This window comes from Oncorhynchus tshawytscha, unplaced genomic scaffold, assembly GCF_018296145.1.
Source record: "Oncorhynchus tshawytscha isolate Ot180627B unplaced genomic scaffold, Otsh_v2.0 Un_contig_1105_pilon_pilon, whole genome shotgun sequence".
Taxonomy (NCBI): Eukaryota; Metazoa; Chordata; class Actinopteri; order Salmoniformes; family Salmonidae; genus Oncorhynchus; species Oncorhynchus tshawytscha.
In genome coordinates, this window is record NW_024607852.1 from 12501 (window position 1) to 15000 (window position 2500).

Sequence of the window (2500 nt, forward strand, 5' to 3'; positions counted from 1 at the left end):
CTCTCTCCTCCTCCCTCTCCTCTCTCTCATCTCACCTCTCCTCCTCTCTCATCTCACCTCTCCTCCTCTCTCATCTCACCTCTCCTCCTCTCTCATCTCACCTCTCCTCCTCCTCTCTCTCATCTCCTCTCTCTCACCTCCCCTCTCTCTCTCTCACCTCTCCCTCTCTCTCATCTCCCCTCCTCTCTCTCCCTCTCTCTCCATCTCTCTCATCTCACCTCTCCTCTCTCTCCATCTCCTCTCATCTCCTCTCTCTCATCTCACCTCTCCTACTCTCTCATCTCACCCTCCTACTCTCTCATCTCACCTCTCTTCCTCTCTCATCTCTCCTCTCCTCCTCTCTCATCTCCCCTCTCCTCCTCTCTCATCTCTCCTCTCCTCTCCTCCTCCCTCTCCTCCTCTCTCTCATCTCTCCCTCTCTCATCTCTCCTCCCCTCTCTCTCTCATCTCCCTCCTCTCTCTCATCTCTCCTCTCCTCTCTCTCATCCTCCCCTCTCTCATCTCTCCTCTCTCCTCTCTCTCATCTCTCCTCTCCTCTCTCTCATCTCTCCTCTCTCTCTCTCTCCTCTCTCTCTCTCATCTCTCCTCTCTCTCATCTCTCCTCTCCTCTCTCTCATCTCCTCTCTCTCCTCTCTCTCATCTCTCCTCTCCCTCTCCTCTCTCTCTCATCTCTCCTCTCCTCTCTCTCATCTCTCCTCTCCTCTCTCTCATCTCTCCTCTCCTCTCCTCTCTCTCTCATCTGCCCTCTCCTCCTCTCTCTCCCTCTCCTCCTCTCTCCTCCTCCCTCATCTCTCCTCCTCCCTCCCTCATCTCCTCTCCTACTCTCTCATCTCACCTCTCCTCCCTCTCTCATCTCACCTCTCCTCCTCTCTCATCTCACCTCTCCTCCTCCTCTCTCTCACCTCCCCTCTCTCTCCTCCCCTCTCCTCTCTCTCATCTCACCTCTCCTCCTCTCTCATCTCACCCTCCTACTCTCTCATCTCACCTCTCCTACTCTCTCATCTCACCTCTCCTCTCTCTCATCTCACCTCTCCTACTCTCTCATCTCACCTCTCCTACTCTCTCATCTCACCTCTCCTCCTCTCATCTCTCTCTCTCCTCTCTCATCTCACCTCTCCTCCACTCTCATCTCACCTCTCCTCCTCTCTCATCTCACCTCTCCTCCTCTCTCATCTCTCTCATCTCCCCCTCTCTCATCTCCCTCTCTCTCTCATCTCTCTCTCTCTCATCTCTCTCTCTCTCTCCCCTCTCTCTCTCATCTCTCTCTCTCTCATCTCCTCTCTCTCATCTCCCCCTCTCTCTCTCATCTCCTCTCTCTCTCATCTCCTCTCCTCTCTCTCATCTCCCTCTCTCTCTCTCCTCTCTCCTCTCATCCCCTCTCTCTCATCTCTCCTCTCCCTCTCTCATCTCCCCCTCTCATCTCCCTCTCCTCCTCTCTCTCCCCTCTCATCTCTCCTCCTCTCTCTCATCTCTCCTCTCTTCCTCTCTCATCTCTCCTCTCCTCTCTCTCATCTCTCCTCTCTCTCTCTCATCTCTCCTCTCTCTCTCATCTCTCCTCTCTCTCTCTCATCTCTCCTCTCCTCTCTCTCATCTCTCCTCTCTCTCTCTCTCATCTCCTCTCCTCCTCTCTCTCATCTCTCCTCTCCTCTCTCTCATCTCTCCTCTCCCTCTCCTCCTCTCTCTCTCTCTCCTCTCCCCTCCTCTCTCTCTCTCATCTCTCCTCTCTCCTCTCTCTCATCTCTCCTCTCCTCTCTCTCATCTCTCCTCTCTCTCTCCTCCTCTCCTCTCTCATCTCTCCTCTCCTCTCTCATCTCTCTCTCTCTCCTCTCCTCTCTCTCATCTCTCCTCTCTCTCATCTCTCCTCTCCTCTCTCATCTCTCCTCTCTCTCTCTCTCCTCCTCCTCTCTCTCATCTCTCCTCTCCCTCTCTCTCTCATCTCTCTCTCTCATCTCTCCCTCTCATCTCTCCTCTCATCTCTCCTCTCTCCTCTCATCTCTCCTCTCCTCTCTCTCATCTCTCCTCTCTCTCATCTCTCCTCTCCTCTCTCTCTCTCTCTCTCATCTCTCTCCTCTCTCTCATCTCTCCTCTCATCTCTCCTCTCTCTCTCTCTCTCCTCTCCTCTCTCTCATCTCTCCTCTCCTCTCTCTCATCTCTCCTCTCTCTCTCTCTCTCCCCTCTCTCATCTCTCCTCTCCTCATCTCTCCTCTCTCTCTCTCTCTCATCTCTCATCTCTCCTCTCATCTCTCCTCTCATCTCTCCTCTCATCTCTCCTCTCATCTCTCCTCTCCTCTCCTCATCTCTCCTCTCCTCTCCCTCTCCTCCTCTCTCTCATCTCTCCTCTCCTCTCTCTCTCTCTCTCATCTCATCTCTCTCTCCTCTCTCTCTCTCTCATCTCTCCTCTCTCTCTCCTCTCATCTCTCCTCTCCTCTCTCTCATCTCTCCTCTCCTCTCTCTCATCTCTCCTCATCTCTCTCTCTCATCTCTCCTCTCCTCTCTCTCA

The 2500-nt window shown here is 53.6% G+C and overlaps 1 protein-coding gene across 1 annotated transcript in view; it reads left to right on the forward strand.

Moving 5' to 3' along the window:
- The window catches only part of LOC121842885 (tuberin-like), a 31046-nt gene that overhangs the window by 5260 nt on the left and 23286 nt on the right, over positions 1-2500 (forward strand).